This window comes from Crocodylus siamensis, chromosome 6, assembly GCF_052110815.1.
Source record: "Crocodylus siamensis isolate JL-2025a chromosome 6, ASM5211081v1, whole genome shotgun sequence".
NCBI lineage: Eukaryota > Metazoa > Chordata > Crocodylia > Crocodylidae > Crocodylus > Crocodylus siamensis.
This window is the reverse complement of record NC_143400.1, coordinates 9192274-9212744: the sequence shown is the minus strand read 5'-3', so window position 1 is coordinate 9212744 and position 20471 is coordinate 9192274.

The window sequence follows — 20471 nt, the reverse complement described above, 5'->3', positions numbered from 1 at the left end:
TCTGGAATGTTTCTTGAATGCTCTCCAGCACTTCCCAACTGGGCTTACTAAAGTGCTTTAATTAAGAGGTAGGAAAGCGAGAGTAAAGAAGAGCTTGCAGCAAGCCAGCCCCCTTCTTCCCTAGAGTTCAAAGTCCTTTCTGAGGTGGGTCAGTATTGTTCTTGGCCATTTCACAGCTAAGCAGGAGAGGGGTCTTTGCATGCAGCACTTTGTAAAAGAGCAGGAGACCAGGCTGCCACCCGTGTCTGCGCCACCCACGTCCGTGAGCTGGAGAAAATCCTCTGTGCCCTGATCCTATCTCCCCTCTGTGCTCTGCCACATTCCCTTCCCAGAAGCCAGTATGTGCCAGGCACCAGCAGCTGCCTTGTTGCACTGACTGTAGGGGAGGGCTGGAGACCTCTCTCCCCACTCCCTCACTATCCCCCAGTGATGATGCTTTCTGGAGCTACCTCTAAACTCTCAGCAGTATTGATCCTCCTGAAGCAGGGATCCAGGGATGGCCCCTGGTTGAGCTGCATCTCCAGGGAACAGAGTGGTGGGATACTGGAGTGGCACAGCTGGTGTGGAAATGACTGTGCCAATGCCATTTCCCTGGGGTCTGGATCACTCTTTCAAAACAAGGGAAAGGAAGTTCCCCTGCTTCCGATGGAACCCTTCCTCCAAGCTCGCTCCCATGGCTTTCTCTGTAGGAGCCCCCAGTCTGGACTCACGTCCTTATCCCTAATGTAGACGTTAAAGCAAGGCCTGCAGAGATGGCTGTTTCCCATCCCAAACAGGCATGAGGCATTGCTGGGGGATCATCAAACAGCAGTGAATGCAAGAGCTCCTAGGTGAGGGCTCCACAAAGGGCCTGGGCAGGGAATTCCTACCCTAGGCGCTGGTCTTGTTATCCATGCTCCAGCTCTCCCCGACTCAAGTCTCTCCCATCTGCAAAATGGGGATGACGCCAGGGAAACCTCATGAGTGTTTGCACAGCCATTTTAGGCCTGGAGCTGTGGGACACTGGTGGCTCCTGCTCACTGTTTGCAGAGACTTCACGTGCTAATTACACCTTGCACCTTCAAAGAGCCTTAGCTCCTTAAGCCTCCCCCTCTGCCCTGTGGAGCGAGGCAAGGCTAATTTCCCCATTGCAGAGATGGAGAAACCAAGGAGCAGCCAAATAAAGAAATGTCAGGGCTGGGTTTAGCGCTCCAACGTTCCAGTTCCCAGGCTCCCAGGCCTCCACATGCTGGTGATGACAAGTATGGCTATGCGGGCCCATGTCAGCATGGGGAACTTCTATGATCCGTATGTCTCCTAGACTGTCCCTGCCTGTGGCTTTTCAAGATCATTGTGCCAAGCACTTCTATGGGACAAGTGAGCCACTGGGGATCTGGCTTTGTAGAACTGCTGTAGCTGCACCAGACTCAGCACTGACAACTGCTAGTTGTTGCTTTGTAGGAGGCCAGGCCCAGCTGCAGAGATGGCTTTTTCTTCCTGACATGGGAAGCTAGATCAGACAGATAACCTGCCAACTGATGCAGAAGACCTGTGGGGCTTTGGCCCATCCAGAGGGGAAGGGCAGCTTGCAGAGGCCTTATCCAGGGTGCCCCAAGTGTTCAAGAACCAGAGCCCCTGCATGCTTGCACCCCTGGCATCCATGAACAGCAGTGCCCCGCAGGTCTGGGGGGTTTGAGGGCTTCGGATGCAGTAAAATCAGGTTGCAAGAGCCCAGCCTCGGAACAAAGGCTGAGGAAATAAATTGATTCATAGTGATACAAATTCCCCAGCGAAAGAAGAAAGGTGAGAGCCACCTGGTTTGGCTGGGAGGGACTTCAGCCTGCCCATGTCAGAGCAGAGCCCATGCCAATGGCAGACAGAGGGAAGAAGATGGTTTTAATTTGGAGATCAGAGAAGCTACAAGGTGGGGTCAGTTCGTCTCGATCCCCACACCCCACTCCCTGCAAAAGCTGCTCCTCCTCTCACAGCCCCAGGACTGTCTAGGTGGATAAGTAGTGGCTACAGAGAGGTCCCCTCGTTCTTGCCCTGAGAAAGCCAAAAGTGTCCCAGGGGGATTTGGAGTCAAGCACTGATTCTCTGCCCCACCTCCCTTCCCTACCCAGTAAGCAGCTTCCCGGAGCTGAAAGCCAGGCAGCCTGTTGGTGCAAGCCCCCGTGGCAGAAGCTGCAGCTGCTCCGTGCCATGTTTTGGGGGTTCAGTGGCTTGCAGCCAGCTGGGAACAAGTTCCTTCTCGTTGCCTGCGCGTGTGGCTGCCAGGGAGCAAAAGAGAAAGCAGGGGAGCTGCTGCACTTTGGAAAGCAGGGTGGGGATTGGAGCATGGAGACTGCACAGTACCCAACTTAGACCTTGCACTCGGCCCCGCCACCTTTGCAAGATTCTGGTGAAAGCCTAAAAACAGAGCTCCCTTTTCTGCAGTGGGGGTAGTCCTTCTGGATGGGGGTCAGTGGTTCCTAGGCACTGAACTTGGTGCATGTGTGGGGCTTCCTGTGCTGCCCTTATTTTTTGGACTCTAGCATTTCAATCTTGCATGAATCTCTCTGTTTCTCATAGACCTTTCCACAGCTATTACCCGGTATAGGGGCTAATGTAAGCATTCATCTTTCCATTTCTCTCTGACCCCCATTTCTGAGTTCTGTATTCTAGATCTAAAAGCCGTCTAGAGCTTCTCTGTTTCCTCCCACTCTCTGGTTTCATCTGAACTTCATCTACTGTTCCTCATTGGTTCCTTCTAAACCGTGTACTTGTTCCTACCTCGTTGCTTGTTTCTGAGTGGGAGGAAAGCCTGATCATTTAATTGAGTCGCATGCCAGTTCAGGCCCAGTGAGCCTGAGCTTGTTTTTTTGAAGTGCTGAGCATCCACATTGCCCTTGAGTTGGACTTCCAGTTGGGTTTAGCTTCCACAGAGGGTTGGGATTATTAACAGAAATTTGGGTGAAGGTCAGGATTGTGGTTGAGGCCAAGATTCATCTTAATGTCAAGGTTATGATGGGTATTTAGGACCAAATTGATTATGAGCAAACACTTTTGATGCACTCCCATGGTCCAGTCAATGGGACACCAGAGCAGGAGATGGCGGGTTCTGTTCCTACCTCTCTTAACCAGCTGTGTGACGCTGGACAAGCTGCTCCCCTTCTGAACACTCCTCTTTCCTCCCTCTTTCCAGCGGTGAACTCGGTACCGTGACAGTGATTTTTGGTTGCAAAGTCCACTGAGATCCACAGGCATTGAGGGCCGTGAGGACTCAATGTGAGATCCGTGGAAAGACTCCTGCTGACTTGGGAGTCAGTGGAGTTGGATCACGCCTATGAAGTAATCCCTAGTGGCCATCTCCCTCTCAGATGTGTACTCTGTGCAGTCAGCTTCTGAAGCCTGGAGACCCTCTGCACAGAGACTGGATGCCATGAGGCTGGACATGAGGTCTGACCTGGTCTTGATCTACTAGCAATGTTCTTCTGCACTTAGGACTCCAGCACTGGGGTGCTAATGTTTCTGATTTACCAGACAAGGATTTCCACCCCTCTGTGCTCAGCTGGTGAGGGGTGAGCATTCATGCATAGAGGGGGGAGCCACCTTGGAGGCATCTAACATTGCCTACAAGGAGGGTCAGGACACTGGACTGGGTGGGGCAGTGGCTTGCTCATTTGTCTCAGCTCCTGAAGGGCCGTCTTGACAGATCCCACAGAAGTCATCTCTTTATTGCTGCGCTTGCAACTTCCACATCATCTGCGTGAGTGACAGTGGCTTGGTTGTGAATGAATATCAGGGTGGTGGCCCAGCGTCATCTCCTCCTCTGCCCAGGGCTCCCTGCAGAGACTCCCGAGTCTGCAGAACACACCGAAGCTGCTGGAAGCCCGGCATTGCAAGCGTGGCTGAAATCCCAGGTGCACATACCCAAGCGGTTGGTCATGTTGCAACAGGCCTGCCCTCCCTGGAGAGAACAGGCTGCAGGGTGACACATCAAAGAGAGGGGCAGAGCCGGCAGATCAAAGGGAATCGGCGGGGCGTCTCCCCAGAATGAGACTTCTTGGCTCCTTTCCTCTGTTGTCCCTTTAATCTCCGTGGCCTCCCAGAAGTGTCACTGTCATTGGGGCATGGGAATGGGATGCTGGTGGGACAGGGATGGCGCTGGAGGTGTTTGAGCTTCTCTTTCCCCTTGGCTGAATTTCCCCCACTTCACAGTCAGACTGAGGGATGCTTCTTGCTGGAGGGGAATGGAGGGATGGGGGTAGTCTACTAGGGCGGTGTTGGCCTCAGTAGGCATAAAAGAGGCCCCGGAAATTGTGCATTTGCCACACAGGCTCTGCTGAGACGAGGCCAATGGCTCCAAGATGGACCCTCTTAGTCCTTTGTGGCTGATCCACCCCCAACAAGGTGTTCCTGAGCATAAGATGCATGTAGCTATGCTCTGTAGCCTATGCACATCAGGGCTAAGCAAGGCCAGGGCAAATGAACCCTCTTTCCACTACCTGCCTTCTGCTCCTTCTGAAAGGCACATGCCAGTATGGCAAGCTTTGTCCCATCATTGTTGCTGGGACCAACCCCTTGGCTGGAAAGAACTGTTTCAGCTTGGCCTGCATGAGAGAAGCCAGCAGGGTGGTTCATTGAAACTGGGGTCTTCTAGCTCCCAACACAAGGAATTTAGGGTGGGCAGGAGGGGAGATTTCCTTAAACCAGTGTGAAATGGGAGCCTAACAGCTGAGTCAGAAAGAACTAAGTCTAATTAGCAATAGCTGGTGAGAGCCCCTCTCCTGCCCAGCCCTCTCTGCAGTTATCCACCGGTCCTGCTATGGATTTCCAAGGCAATGGTACAGTGTCAATCTCCTTCCTTCGCGTCCCTCTGGGCAGGGCTACAGGTTTTGCCCGAGCAGAGCGACCTTGGGAAAGCTGGATGTCCTCCGTGGAGGCCTGCTCCATGGGGAAACTTGACTGCGCTCTGGCTCTTCTATTCAGCTTTCCGTGAATCTGAGCTTGGGGAAGGTTTATTTGGCTCAGGGGAACAGAAAGAAGCAACGGAGAATATGTGAAGGCTGTAGCTGCATTGGAAGGTGAATGGCAATGAGAGTTGACAGTGGAAGGGACATTGGAGCCAGCCTAAGTGACCTCAGTGGTCTGGGCTTAAAATCCTTATATTTCCTCCCACCACAGCAGCCATGCTTAGGCCCAGGAGAACAGGAAGCACCTGGCTCCATATCTGATCTGACCTACCTTGAGATCAGTGCGGTGGGCTTCCTTGAAGACCTTCAACCCATATTCTTTGGGTTGCAATGGATGCAGTGGATCCATTAGCTCCTTAGCAGCTCCCTGAGCTGTAGGTCAAAAACCCTGGGGGGGGGGGGTGCAAAAAGGGTCCTTCCTTGGCCTGGTTCCCAGGTGGCTAGCGAGCAGGTGGGTGGAGACGGGGGGTGGGGAGGGGACTAACTCCGATCTGCATTTCTAGCTGGTGCTGTCACTGGCAGAACTGATCCTCTCCCTGCCAAAGTGGCAGGTCTCAACTGGTAACTGCTCTTGGATTCGGGTACATGTGTGCGTCTCTTTTTTTTTTTTTTTTGTTCAAGAGCAAAGATCAGCTTCAGCTGGTTTGTGCAAAGTGCTGACTTCAGGCGTCTTTGGGAGCGAGTGGCTCAACGTGGGGCAGAGCTGTTCTAAAGAACAGCAAACAAAAAGTTACTATGGAAAATATGTGGGAAGGTTACCTGTGTCCTTAGCAGGAAGAGCCATGCAGAGGACAGGCTCCGGTGTGGGGGAATGAGCCTTTGCCTGAGTGTGCGTAGGTCTGCACCATGCCTGCGAGGCCGTGAGCACGTGTGTTTGCAAGTGGATGTGTGTGCTTGCATGGATTTGCATAGTATTTGTGGGTGCAGTGTGTGTGACCCCAGTGGTATATGCCCCACCTTGCAGGGTGCTCATTTGTATGCTATTACCCAGAAGTCTCTTCCCGTTCCTCTAGAGCTGCCACTCCAAGACCGAGAGGAAACCTATCCTGTTAAAAGGCTGTGGGATATTTCAGAGAGGGACTTGCAGGCCCATACCAGTTTCCCAAGGCTCGTGGTGTGCTCATCGTCACCTGAATTCAGCCTTGTTCCTAGAGCTGAGCTTCTGCACAAACCCAGCCATGGCTTAATCACACCCATCACGCACACGTTGTCTTCTCTTTGCTCAGGGACTGACTTACCAGAAGCCATCCACGGCCTTAAAGCTAAGCCTTCCTGCTTGGGCAGGAGACACTGCTGGGTTTAGATTCAGAGGTGGAGTCTTGGGGCTGATATAACCCACCCAGGGCTTTTGAGGAGCAGGGGTGCTAACAGGTCCCAGAAAGAGAAGATGAGGACAGAAAGTGGATTTTCCCACTAGGTCTAGGCCCTACAAGGGGCAGCGAGCCTATGGACCAAGTTCCCCTGGCATCCCTCTGACTGCCCACCAGGGAATTGCTGGCTTGCTTTTAAGCCAGTTCACTAATCAGGCTGTTTTGAAACCTGGAAAAAAAATGGGTTTTAGCCACCCACCATAGTTATGATCATTCCCCTCTTCTCTCCCCTTCCAAGGACCAGCTTAAAGAGCAGAGCTCAGCAAACACGCTGGAGAGCAGAAGGCAGGGCTGGGACCCGCCCCGGTTGTGAACAATGCTGACAAAAATCCTGCTCCAGGGCAGGGCAGGGCCAGCCTTTGTGGAGCATGAATGCTCCTTTGCCAGTGAGGTGGAAAGAGGAGCAGGAGGCCTGCTGTTGCCCTGGTTCTCAGAGCCCAGTGCCTCCTGCTTGTACAGGATGGGCAGAGGTGGATGGTGCTACCATTGACTGCACCTGGGCACTTGTATGCAAGGGACAAAGGGGTCACAGAGCTTTTGCGCTGGGCCCCTGTGCTACCCCTGCCTCTGACCCCAGCCCCTGGCACCTTGCTAACAAGAGGCAGATCCTTCAAGGTCTGTTCCCTTGGAGGGGCTTACAGGGGGGTCAGCAAGGGCAGAAAGCAGCCCCACAAGCCTGGGACAATCTTGTGCCACAGATGCAACAAAGTCTGGATTTGGGTCCAACCCCCTGCAAAGTTCTGGTGTATTTGGATAGGGGGGGAGGACGGGGAAATGGGTTAGTTTATTGGAGGGAGGAGGATCCACTGTGAGCCACACAGCCACACCGGAGCTCTGATTCGGACCTCGCACTGGATCAAGCAAACGTGCCACCGCTGACCAGGTGTCAGGTCACGCTTGCAAGAGTGTAAATGCAAATGAAGTTGGTGGTCCGGAGCCTCACCAAGTGCTAACTGGAGCTAAGGGATTTTACAGCAGCTGGGCTCCTGCTGTTACTCTCTTCTAGGTGAGATCAGAATTGGGCCTTTTGACTTACCTGCTGTTGCTCCTGATTTGAGGTTGGAGAAGAATCCACCCACTCTGTGTAAACTTCCCGCACCTGTACTGAAAATGGTTTTGTCCCATTGCTACACTAGCTAGAGGTGCAGCCAGCCCTGTCGCTAGTGTAGACAGGACTCTGGAAATTTGCAGCTTTCCTTCCTTCTCTTTTGCCTCTGGTTCAGCAGCCAGAAGCTGCTCTGAGAAGATGCCCTTTTCCCTCCTGCAGGGACACAGGTGATGCTCTCCCATTCAGGTTTCCACTCTAGTGCTTTCTTTGAATGGCAAGAGATTGCATGGGGTGTTTTCCAGGAAACAACCATGAGAATGAGCCAGTCCGTGGGCCTGACGCTTAACTGGGACCAATTAGGGAAGTCAATACAATGTTTTTTGCCCATTGAAATCACCTGAGAATCAGGCCGTTGCATACTCAAAGTCTTAGCCGTACACAAGACACCAGCACGCACACACTCAGACACGTTATGTACGCACGCTAGCACATGCAAACACAACCATAGGCACTGAGACCCTTACACAAGCATCCACCTGGACCCACACAGGCACAAGCACAAGCTCACAGACTGACACGCGGGCAAACCATTCCCACACAAACCTATGCACGCCTGCAGCATATTGCACAGAGCTTTTCCTTCTTGCTCTTCGACCCAAGAAAACTGGAGAGAGAAAGATCCCTCTACCCGCTTATGCACACCTCTCCTTTCCCAGAGAGCTCTTGAGAGCAGCAACGTGCGCACATGCCAGGCCTCCCAGCCCCACAACATGTAGGAGTGTTTGCAATCTCAGGCACTTTCCTCAGCACCCTATAATCTCCCCCTGCCTGTGTTTGAATTTTTGCTTCTTAAGTGCCCCAGTCGTGTTTTAATAAGTGGTGTCTGACTGTTAAGAGTCATCCACTCCTAGATGCTATCGAGAAACAAAAACACTTTCAGGAGAGCATGAAAAGGTGAGCACAGAGGGAGGTGGTCGGGTGGGGGCTCCACGTTATCCAACCTGCTGTGTGAAAACATCCCCACCCCATTCCTCTCATGGCAGGGATAGTTTGCAGAAAGGCCGAGGCTTGCATTGCAGGGATATCAGCAAAGGAGAGGCGGGTGAACTCCCAAACCACCAGCTTCAGATTTAGCTTATCTAGCTTCAGTGGAGTAGATTCTGCTCTCTCCCCCGGACTAAGTAAACCAGGAATCGGCCTTAAATCAATACAGTTGTGCAGGTAGAAACCAAAGGAGAGCCAGATCAGGAGTGGTTTTTGATTGATATTGCTGGATGTGAGCCCAGAAGCACAACTCTGGTGGTCTAAGCCAGGCTGCATGGTTCCCAGTCCTGTATGTCTGTCATAGCATCGTCTCAGCTCGGGTAGCACTTTCGACACTTGGTTAAAACTCACACGTCTGTGAGCACCTCACACGTAGAACTGTGCCAGTAACCGCTATTTTGGTTTACAGATTCATTTAAGCTCAGCCTCCAAATCCCTTTGTTTCAGCAAAGCGAACAATATTGAAATGTTTTGTTTAGAAAGTGTCGAAACACAGTGTTTCCCCCCCCCTTTTTTTTTTTAATGGATTTTCTTTTCCAGCTAAAACAGCTGGATACGGAGTTGTGAAATGCTGTGGCTGACTTTGCGATTTCCAAAGAAAACATTTCCAGTCCAAAAAAAAACCCCAACAAAAAACCCATCAGCCTCCAGCTCCAGTTGCAAGAGCTCTGATATGCTCCTCTGTGGGGTGGGAAACTGAGGCACAGAGATACACCACGAGATTTGTCCAAATGAAGAGATCTGCAGCAGGGGAGAGAATTTCTCCTGGTTATCTCACAGCCTTAACCACTGTCCCATCTTGCCCTGGCAAGACAGGGCTGGGAATTCACTGGTAGGACACCCTGGTTGCTCCCAGCAGAAGTAAGCGGTGGTGGAGAGGGCAGACTTTTCGGGAGATGGATGGTCTTTGGGGTAAGCTGGGTTGATCTGTGATAACAGCAGCTAAGGGTGAAGAGAGAACCACTGACCCTTACTGGAGAATGGGCCAGATTGTCTCTACTGAGGTTGGGGCTATGCTGATTTACATCCTCCAAAGAGACGGCCCTCAGACATTACTTGCCTATCCTAAGGGTTCATCAAGGGCCAGGATAAGATCTAAGTACCATCCCAATCCTGCCTTTGTGGCAGACTTTGCACCCCGAGGGGTCCTGCGAAGTGCTACAGTTCTACCCTGGCCATGCTGAGAGCCCTCCACTCCCACTGAAGCCCTAGGAGCTATGGATGCCCAGGCCCTGGCAGGATTGGGACCCTTTTCTCTGGATAGGCTTCACTTTGTCATCCCACGCAGCTTGCACAACCTCCAGAGCACACTCCAGGTACATATGTGGGCGATGACCCCAGGGGAGCACCGAATTGATGCTCCGGTTGGAGCATGCCCTCTCGGTGGCGGGTGGCATAAACGTGGGTACATTGTACACACGGAGCTGCCTCTGTGCTGGCCGTGGGTGGCTCTTCTGTTTTATCTCTCTCCATCCTGCTGGAAAACACCTGGAAGCCCTGTCAGGTTGGCACACAGAAGCTTAGCTTGGAACGAGCCCTGGAAAATAGACGTGAGGGAGCAATTCCTGCTGGAAAGCAGACTGCCTGAGAGCTGTACACGGGCCAGATGCTCAGGTGGTGTGTGCAGCCTTTAAACCCCCAGCTACTGAAGAAAATCGGGACCTAGGGTTCCGGCTTAGTAATGACAAGAGTTTTATAAAGAACATTTGAGGTTCCTCTATGAGTTGTCTGGTTTGGGGTCCTGCTTTCAAGCTTTTCCAGCAACTATCAGGGCTAGAAACTTCCCTCAAAAGGATACAGAATTCCCCACATCATCGCCTGACTCCAGGTGCTGGGGCTTTAAGACAAAATGTCTAGTGTGTGAAGTTAGCAGCATGGGGATAATTCAATAGAGCTGGGCTAAATTCTACCTCTGTTGAGCCCCTTGAGTTCAGTAGAGCTATGCTGATTTCCCCCACCTGGACACTTGGCTCCTAGTGCTGTGGCTGATTTACAGCCCCCGGGGATCAGGCTAATTCAGGGACTTATGCAGTAGTTAAAATGGAGTAAGGAGGGACTTCATCAAGGCCTGCAGGTTTGCAACTCCCTGGCCTTGCACCTTGCATTGTTTTTAACCCAATGCAAGGGGCTCCAAACTCTGCAAACCAGTGGCAGTGACACTCGTCCCCCTCCTCCCTCTACTTGCATAGGTGTAAATGATGAAATGCTCCTGATTTACACTGGGGGCATGGAGAGGAAAGCCAAGTGCCCATCTTTATTCAGTTTGCTCTCCCTTCCTCTGCTGCCTTTTGAGCTACCACCTCCCATTTGCTGCCTGGAGATTCCCAGGGGCTGGGAGTGAGGGACATCTGCAAGGCTTGGCTTTCACCAGGCTGAAACCCTCCGTGGGGCTGGACTCGTGGATGGGTGGAGGGTTGTCTTGCAGAGTCAGCTGTGGACACGGGTGGGTGTGGGGGGGATCTGTCATCCCACTGCTGCAGTAGGTGGTCCTAGGCATATCTACACTGAGGCAACCAGGCACGATTGCTTCACATGAGGGCCCAGACTTGCTGATGCTGGGGAGGAAAGTTGGCTTGTCTGTATTAGCTGCCCTCCTACTAAAGAAGCCAGTCTCCCTTGGCACCAGCTAAGCTTAACCCCCTTGCCTGGGTGGGTGCCCGGACCATCTCCTCCAAGCCTGCAGACCCCGGTCGGGCACCCAGTCCCCTGCACTGGGTCCCTGGAGGCTGTGACTCATGCCCAGATTCCTCAGCTCTGAGCTGGCTCCTTTGTTCCCCGTTCCCGGGTGCTGCTGCTGCGTTTGAGATTTTTCAAAGCCCTGAATCAGAGGGTGTGTCCCCAGAGTGCACAAACACGCACAGGCCTCGGCAGGAAGAAGGCAGCGCCTTTCCCACTGAGCCGTGAATACCTGGCCCGCTGCCACGTGGACCCTGCCAGGCTCCGCTGCCAATCGTGGAGCGCCCAGACCTGCTGAGCGCTGGCGTTTTTAGCTCCTCTCCTTAAGCCCTGGGTCTGGGTTTCTTTTCATCCCCACTCAGCAGCAGCTGTGGTTTTGCACCCATCCCACCTGCCGGCCAGTCCTGGTTCCCACGGCTCGGGCCTTCCCAGGCTTCAGCAGAGCAAGGGGTGGAGATTGCAGCGCTGGCAGCTCATGTCCCTGCGCTCTGGCATGACTCACTGCTGCCTCGCCTTCAATCTCAAATAATTTCTCCACCCTGCCCTGCCCCTGGCACTGCCTCAACTCACCCAGGCCTCCCTGTAGCTCAGGCTGCAGCTTCAGCCTACCCGGGGTTGGAAGACCCCTGGCAGTATCCAAGGGTTTGCTGGGCAACCTCCTCAGAGCAAAGCTGCTCCTGAGATAATATCCTTGCTTGCTACGTCTGATTTAGACAGGGATCTGGTCTGTATTTTTGCTCCATGCTGGATTTATTTTTTTTTCTGCTTCCCCGATACCCTTAGATCTTCCCACCGAGGGACTCGAGTAGCAGTGGGTGCTCACAATATGAGGATGTTGAGACCTAGAAGTCTCTGCCTTCTGTACACATTCAATCTGTGCCTGCATGGTGAAAGGAGGGTGCTGTGGTATTGCATGCTAGGCTAGACTGTGCTAGCCATATCTCTGCTAGGTTAATCTAGGCAGCCTGGGTAATGGCAGGCAGGAAGAAGCGACCGCACTGGGTTTGCACATGCTACCAAGCAGAGGATGAGCGCTCTGCAGACAGTGCTGCATAGGCTGGTTGCTCACACGTGCTACAGCCCACATCGCATTTCTCCTGCTATGGCTCCCTGCACTACATTAAGCTAATGCGGTGAGCAGCATATGCTACCATTGCAGGCAATGAGCTAAACCGGCACTTGGAGCCCTGGGTTCGTTTTCCAACTCTGCCACTGACTGTCTGTGTGACACTGGGCAAGTTACTTCCCTGGTGGTATTCCGTCTTAGTCTTGGTCATTGGGTCTGGTACAAAGGGAGTGGGGACTCTCTGCTGCAAGTGTTTGGCCACCCTCAGTCTTGCTGGGAGCTACCTCTGGGTGTGGGTTCAAATAGTTTTGGATACAGGACGGCTCTGACTTCAGCTGGGGTCTGTTCAAGGCCCTGTTGTGTACACAGTTCTGTCTGATCTGAAGTGGTTTTGCACAGAGGTAGGAACAAGGAGGGCCTGATCTCACCAGGACCTCTGGATGTCAGCGTAATACAGATGATTGACCCAGGGCAGCTCCAGCCAGCTCAGGCAAGTCTGCCTGTCGTGACAAAAGTCCCATACGGCCTGACCTTTTGAGGCACGGCATTTCTCCAGCACAGGGAACATCTCTGTCTCTGCTAAGGCTGTCCCAGCTTGCAGGAGGCCCGCCAAGTTATGTACAGCTCTGTGCAATCCATCTGTGCTGTGACCGTGTTGTCTGCACGCCCGCCTGTGTGTGCAAATGTTTGATCCGTTGCACCTCGGGCAGGGAGGCTGGGTCCCTAACCCATCCCTTCCACGGATGGGGAGAAAATGGCCTTTGCTCTCCTATGCTGTCACCCCACCAGGACCCCCAAATGCCACTGGGCGATGCTTTTGCCCCACCGCCCCCTGCTTTGACTGATGTGAACAAACCACAAGGCAACGCCAAAGAGACTGGGGTGCTCCATCCTCCTGACTCGTGTCTCTGGAGGAACCCAACCCTTGGCGCCCGCACCCACTCTTCGCGCCACGGCTCAGCTGGGAGAACCGTGGGCTGCGCCATGTGGCCAGCCCCTGCTGCCATTTTGTTTTGGGGTCTTGCAATGCCTAGGGGCAGCTGTGTGGAAACCTCAGCGGTTGGGCTGGGCTGGCAGCGCGTTGAGGGTGCTGCTCTGTGCAAATGAGCGCCTGGCCTCCCTCCAGACAGAGGCGTGGGCACCTGGGGAGGCCTCCACCCTGCAAGCCCAGAGGTGGTGAGCTGACACAGCCCCTCTGGAATCCCGCCTGCTCTAACCAAGCCGCTTGGCAGGCAGGACATTGCGTCCTGGCAGCACAACAAGGGATCATTGGCTTCCCAGAGCATTCCTGGGCTCGTACGATCAGGGCCTGGCGTGCAGAGTCCTGGCTGGCTTGGCACGTGCCTGCCCTGCTGCCGCTGCAAAGTTGGTGGGGGCTTGGCGACTCACTGAGGGGACGTCGGGCTCTGTCCCACCGACAGTAGGGTCCAGCTAAGGGGGTCTCAGCTTGTGGCAGGGCGAGGTCTCTCTATCTGACTTGTACCTGCAGCATTTATGCCCTTGAGCAAACCCCAGCTTTGCAGCAGCTCCATGCCAGGCTCCTGCCTTCCTTGCCATACGTAGCCCATCCTAGCAGCCACGTGCCCATGGGCTGCAGCTGGCCAGTTGTGGAGACATTCACCCACCATCAGCTCTTGGCTTAGAGCTGTGTTGCGACTAGCACTGATTCTCGTAAGGGGAGTCCCGTGCCACCTCGCCAAGCTCCAGTTCCTCCCAGCATGAAATGTAAGCTGGTGATCACCTACTAGAGCCCTGTCAGCACCTTCCCGTAGCTGTGGAGGGGAAAGGAGTGAGGGCGAGATGGCAGAAGCAAGGCACGCATGTGGGCAAGAAGGGACTGGGAACAGGGTGTTTAATGGGTGAATAACAGACTTGATTGAAACACTCCAGGTTTTTGGGTTTTTTTCTCTCATTTCCCGATAAATACTCTGCAATCATGTGGAAAAGAGCCTGTTCCAACATTTCTTTTGAATGTGGTGTTTCAGTTCTTCATTTCAACAGAGCTTGTTTTTTCCAGTGAACTCTAGGCTTTTAAGGCATCAGATAGCTTAAAGAACAAGCTTTGCAGGGCTGACAGTGGAAGGAAAAGTCTCTGATCAAAAGTAGACATTTTGAGGAACCCAGAAGAGGGAATTTGGTTGCTGTTTAGGGAGATTTTTGCATCCTGGCACGCAATTCATCCTGCAAGTCCCAATGCCCTGGTCTCCCCAACAGTTATATGAAGAGTTTGGGGAGGGTTTGGGGGAGTGAGGGGTCACGTGCTTGCAAAGCATTGCCTTCTGGGGTAGATTTAGGAAGGGGGACATTGAACTGCAGCTGTATTGCTTTCAGTTTGCTGATCACACCCTGGTCTGGCCGGCTGAGTCAGACCCCAAGCTAAAGATCGTGCCCTTGGTGTTGCAACCAACTGGAACAGCTGGTGTATGCAAAAGCTCTGGGGCTGTGCCTGGGGGCAGCGGGGGGACATGGACCTCTCAGGCCCAGGGCGATCTGAAGGGCTATTAGGTATAGCGCTTTCTCACTGAGTGACATTTGCTCACTCCAAACCCAAGGGCTTTGTGCTCTGCAGGCAGGGGGATTGTAGAGGCCTGCGGTCTTGCCCCTGCTCCTTTCTCACCAGATACTCTGAGCATTTACCTGCAGAAGTTTTGCAGCGACACTGCCCCCCCTTCACACGCAAATCCCTACACATGTATTAGCGGGGGAAGCGGGGGGGCGACCCTGGCACAGATCTCAGGTAAGGCCAAGGTGTTTGCATTCCTCTTCTGATTGGCCAGTGCCAGCAACCAAGGATGAGATTGCCATATATGGCCATGAAAATTGCTACATTTGGGCTCCGCCTCTACAACGGAAAGAAGTGTTGAGAAAGTCGGAGATAGTGGCCCGGCCCGGGTGCGTCTCTGCCCTTCTCTGGGGAGCAGAGGTGCCCTGGAGGAATGACTGCTTCGGCCTTGTAGCCAGCAAAATGGCCTTAAAAACACATTGTGCAACGTGAATTGGCTCCCTCAGCACTGTCTGTCCCTTGTCGGGAGAGACGGGATTACGGGTGGGTGGAGGAAGGGCTCCTTTGTCCCCCCTTTTGACCAACTGGTATTGTAACAGCATGTAGCAAGAGGGTCAGCATGGGTGAACCCCATTCTTCTGTCCTAGGCAACAGACCCTTTGTCCCCGTGTCTGCATCCGTGCGCACATCGCATTGCCTGGGGGCACAGAAGCCAGGAGCGGGCTGGAGTGGATCAGAGACGGGGGCGCTGGTTGAGCTGTAGTGGACAAATGACTGGATTAAGAATCTACAGGGAGCAAAATTGCAGCCCGTGGGGGGCAATTTTGAACCACATGTGTCTGGACTGGGGCTTTTCCTAGCTGGTTCGCACCTCCCAGTCCCATCCAGTCATCAGCGAGGGAGGGATTCCCAAACTGGGCATGCCAAAGCCTGAAGGACCCTGGATGGGAACCCTGCAGACTGGCATGGGCCCAGATTGCATTGCCCCATGGAGGAGACTGCCTTGAGGTTGCTGGCTGGGGGCTGAGTTGCATGAGCTGTTGCTGGCTGGGAGCAATTTGCTTTGGACCAGATGCCTGTTGAGTAGCTAGAAATGTTGCCTATCCATTTGGGGCCCAGGTGACTTGCTCCATCTCTGCCAGCGCTTGTTTGATCAAATCAGTTGTTTCTATGGAGGAGCAGAAGATGGTAGAAGACCTGTGGCAGAGTATCTCCCTGGCTGCATAGCAGATAGACTAGAGCCTGGGGTTTCCATGGGACTTAACTGCCCAGTTCCTATGGGATTTAGACACCCAATGCCAAAGTCCCAGCTGGAGGGTCTCCACTCCCACAGGCTACCCTTCTCCTTGGGCAGCTGAGCTGGGGCTTTTGCCAAACACCTGGGCTTTTGTGGGCTTGTGTAGGATCAGGGCCAAGACCTTGTTTGAACAAATGCTCATACTTCCAGCACAAACACTAGCCTGTGTTGCGAGTGCCGGGTGCCGCCCAGGCTCAGGTGCCAAGGAGTAAGGAGCAGGAAGCCATTCATTCATTCACTCGCTGGGGTTTCTTGGTGTCCTTGATTCTGCTGGGAATCCAGTGCCCTGCCTGCAGGCCAGCTCTCACGGGGGCTGCCTGCCTTTGGGAAGGGGTAGGGATAAAAGGGGGTGTAGACACATGCACGTGAACAAATGCAGGCTGGAAGGAGGCTCCGAGTTATAGGAGCATAGTGATGTTCCCGCCGGGCTTTCCTTCTGGCAGAGGCAGTGAAGTCCGGTGGCCTGGGAGCTGGGCTAGCTAGTTGTGTGCCTGGCTCTCCTTTGTGGAGCAGAGCAAAACCCCGTGCCCCAGTTTCCCGCTTTCTGAATAACTTGCAAGGTGCTCAGGGGCCTGCAGTACTGAGCTCTCCGGGGTTGGGAACAGGAGCCTTGTCTTTGTTGTGGCTGTTCAGCGCCGGTGCTGGGAAGGAGCTGTCCTGGCTGGGGCTGCTAGCTGGCGGCTCACCGTGCCGGTTCCAGGGTTAGCAGCTTCATTTGGGCCTGGCATGAGCGTGGAGGAAGAGAGGGGCAGCTCAGAGCATGGAGGATCCCCTGGACTTGAGGGGTGGATCCCTCTCTTGCAATGCCCACACCTGGCCAGGAGAGGGTGCCAGAAGCTCAGCCTTGGGTGCAGGGAGCTGTATCAGCGCATGGCCCAGGAATGCAGCGGGGCCTGGATGCGGTCTGGCCCCGAGCCTCTCCCACACTTGGAAGCCAGGGATGAGCCCTGACATCTCCATGGGGCCCTGCCTTGGCATGTCCTCTGGATCCCACTCCAGGTGGTGCTATGCAGAGCTGAATGCCTCCCCCAGGAGCCCGCCTGCTCCCACGGGGCTGCTGCTGTTTGTCTCTGGCTGCAAGGCTTGGGGTGTTTCTCCAGCCTCGGGGCCGTGCCTTGGGCTTGAAGTGTCCAGGTACCCCACACCGGGGCTTTTCTCCTGCCAGCAAGCCAGGGTGACCTTTGAGGAGCATTTCCAGGTGATACAGGAGCAACTTCTATGCTCTCCATGGATGCAGGGCACTGAGCAAAGACTTGGTGGTCACATAAAACCTCCCTTAGGAGTTAGCTTTGTAGAGCACAGGCATGAGGGGAGCGTAGATTATTGATCGTCCCAAACTCCGGGACAATCAGGGCTCCCCCAAATGCCACCCCCCCCATCCTGCCCCCACCCACACTTACTCCTCCTGAGAGTGCCCCACGCATGGGGGCTGTTTCAAGCCTCTCCGCACAGCTGCGTGGTGTGTGCACCGGGGTGGCCATGGCAGGATGGGTCTCTGCCACTGTCATCCCTCGCTGCTTTCTCAGCGGAGGAGACCTGGAGCTGGTTCCTGTGAGCTGCATATGGGGCCAGCTCCTTGGTGGGCATATTATCCCCTTTCCCCAGCCAGGCTGGTTAATGTTACTTTTCCCATGGCAGATGGGGAAACTGAGGCACACAGCGGTATAGTAGCCGGCCCTAGGTCCCTGATGGAAGAAATAGGAACCCAGAAATCTCAGCTCCTGGTTCCCCGTTCCAACCACGAAACCTCACTCCCCTCCTAGACTCAGGAATAGATCACGGGGATCACGACTCCTGGTCTTTTGTTCCAGCCGTGGGATCTCACTCCTTGTCCCAGAACCAGACCTGTATTCCCACTCCTCTACCTTCTTCCTTGCCATTTGGAGGGGTGGGTCCTGAGACCTAGGGGAGGGGAGAAGCAAAGGGAGCCCAGCTTAGGGGCAGACAGCAGGGCTGTCTGTGGCTGCAATGGGGTTACAGCCCACTCCAAGGACCTGGCTCTCAGCCTGCCCCATGGCTTAATTGCCCCAGCATTCAAGAAGCAGAGACTGTGCTGTGTGCTCAGTGCTGGGAGTCCCAGCACTTCCAGCAGCTCCCTGCCTCCAATGCAGCTGGTGCTGTTCAGAGCCGCTTCCATGCACCTTTTGTTTCACACAAGCCCTGCTTTGTGCTGGGCTGGAGCGGGGCTGGGCTGGGTCCCGCCGGCAGGGGGTGCTCTGCACCCAGGGACATTTCCTGCACCCAAGCGGGGCTCTGCAGCAGTGAGAAATGCACTGGGGCACCGTGGAGATGCATGGCATTGCAGTCAGGTCTCTCCGTGGTCCACCTTTTGAGAGCAGTCTGAGCCCCTGGCAAGCATTAGCAAGCCTGATTCTGAAGTCCTTCACCCCAAGGAGTGATTTCATTAACCCCTGTGGGCGGGAGCCAGTGTGGCTGAGTGGGTAGTGTCCTGGAGTGGGCCTCAGGACACCTGGGTTCTCCTCCTGGTGCTTTTGGGGTGACCCCTGGCACCTTGCTGTGTCTCTGTGTCTCAGTTTCCCCATCTGTAACAATACTCATTTGCTCTGGGGCTGGCAGGTGACCAGCTGGAGCTAACTGTTGCTAATCTTTAACCATGAGCATCTCTGTTGCCTGTGATCCAAAGGTGCCAAGAGGCTTGTAAGTGGGGAAAGGGGTGTAGGCAGGCCCAGATCAACGCATAGGGCAAACTAGGCACATGACTAGGGCCCTAAGTGAAGAAGGGGCCCAGTTGTACTTATTTTACATGTTATAATTTTTGAGTGAAAAAAGTAATATAAATATACAGTGTTAAGTAGGGGCCCACGAGGCTGTTTGCCTAGGGCCCACTACAGGGTTAACCTGGCCCTGGGGGTAGAAAGAGCTGGACCTGAGCAAAAAGGTTTTTTGGCATTGTAGGGGCATCACCATAGCTGCTCCTTTGTTGCCCTTGCAGTTTCTCTATATGAGGCTGAGAGGGCACATACCCACCTCTTCCGTTTTCCAGGGGAGCTCTGATGGCCAGGCTATGGATATGCCAGGGTGGGGCATTTTTACACCCCTGCCACCCCTTGAAGATACTGTACTTTGCAGGGAACATCTAAGCATTCATTGGCCCAGAGAGAGGGAGCTTGGCTGTCCAGCTCAATGGCTAGGGCAGGCACCTGAGAGGTAAGATATCTTGGCTCCTAGTTCCTGCTCCAAGACTTGTACTCCATTCAGCAGCCCTTGGATATAACATGCTAGCCAGAGATTAAGTGACTTGCCCCAGATTGCTGCACAGGCAGGGCAGGGATTTGAACCTGAGTCCCTGGTTGTATCCTTATCCAGACACCTTCCTAGGTATGTTCCAGTTTATCTAATCTGAGCAAGCGTGGGTGCATCTACAAAAGTTGGTTGCTGTGGAGTTGCCTAATAAGCTCTGCAGTAAAACATCACCCTCTACACATGAAGTGCTATTAGGATAGAGTAAACTAGTTAACTCTGTCATAGGATAGTACTGCCAAACACAAGTGCTATCCTACGGTGAAATTATTTCATAGATTTCATAGACATTAGGGCTGGAAGGGACCTCGGGAGATCATCGAGTCCAGCCCCCCAACCGAAGGGCAGGAAGTCAGCTGGGGTCATAGGATCCCAGCAAGATAAGCATCCAATTTACTCTTGAAGGTGTTCAATGTAGGTGCTTGAACCACCTCCGACGGCAGGCTGTTCCAGACCTTGGGGGCTTGGACAGTAAAGAAATTCTTCCTTATGTCCAGCCTGAAACGGTCTTGCAGGAGTTTGTGACCGTTCAACCTCGTCATCCCTTGGGGCGCTCTGGTGAACAAACGTTCCCCCAGATCCTGGTGGTCACCCCTGATAAACTTATAGGTGGCCATCAGATCACCCCTGAGCCTGCGCTTTTCCAGGCTAAAGAGTCCCATGGCTCTCAGCCTGTCATCGTAAGGTCTGTTTTCCTGACCTCTGATCATGTGCGTGGCTCTCCTCTGGACTCTCTCAAGCTTCTCCACATCCTTTTTGAATTGTGGAGCCCAAAACTGGACGCAGTACTCCAGCTGCGGCCTCACCAAGGCCGAGTACAAGGGGAGAATGACGTCCTGGGATTTGCTCGAGAAGCATCTATGGATGCAAGCCAGCGTTTTGGTCACTTTACTAGCCGCAGCATCGCATTGCAGGCTCATGTTCGTCTTGTGGTCAATGATGACCCCCAAATCTCTTTCTTCCGTAGTGCTAGCCAGCGTAGCACTGCCGAGCCTCGGCAGGTTTTTCCTCCTAAGGTGGAGTACCTTGCATTTTTCAGCATTAAACACCACCAGGTTCTCATCCACCCATTTGCTAAGTCTGTTCAGGTCAGCCTGGATCGCCCTCCTGTCCTCAGGTGTGGATGCTTTACCCCAGAGTTTGGTGTCATTGGCGAACTTGGCCAGTCCGCTCCTGACTCCAATGTCCACATCATTAATGAAGATGTTGAACAATATGGGTCCAAGGACAGAGCCTTGGGGGACCCCACTGGTCACAGGGCACCATGACGAT